This window comes from Corvus brachyrhynchos, unplaced genomic scaffold, assembly GCF_000691975.1.
Source record: "Corvus brachyrhynchos isolate BGI_N302 unplaced genomic scaffold, ASM69197v1 scaffold150, whole genome shotgun sequence".
Taxonomy (NCBI): domain Eukaryota; kingdom Metazoa; phylum Chordata; class Aves; order Passeriformes; family Corvidae; genus Corvus; species Corvus brachyrhynchos.
The window spans coordinates 2,087,559-2,087,877 of record NW_008236162.1 but is presented as its reverse complement, the minus strand read 5'-3'; the positions used below and the strand labels follow the sequence as shown (position 1 = coordinate 2,087,877).

General features: G+C 73.0%; 1 long non-coding RNA gene across 1 annotated transcript in view; it reads right to left on the bottom strand.

Annotated features, from left to right (window-relative positions):
- The window catches only part of LOC108446137, a 4,646-nt gene that overhangs the window by 3,508 nt on the left and 819 nt on the right, over window positions 1-319 (bottom strand). The gene's annotated exons all lie outside the window — the stretch shown is intronic.

Here is a 319-nt window from a genome sequence, read left to right as displayed (position 1 = left end):
GGTGCCGGTCCCGGACAGCCTCACCGGCCCCGTCTGGCCCCGCCGCCGCCGCAGGGTCGGACACTTCTCCCGACCCTAATCTCCCGCTTTTCCCCGGGGAGGTGAGTAAGCATCGCTAATCCCGCTCGCTTCGCTGCCGGGGACAGAGGAGCCGCTCCCCCCGGGCTGGGGCTACTCGCTGACACCCCCAACTCGCCCTCCCCAGCGCAGGTCGCCCCTTCCCCGGGCGCTGCACGCCCTCAAGGCGAAGCTCGGGATGGACGGAGCGAGGAGCGGGAGCGGCTCGTCCCCGCCAGAGGGGACCGCGGGATGTCGCAGC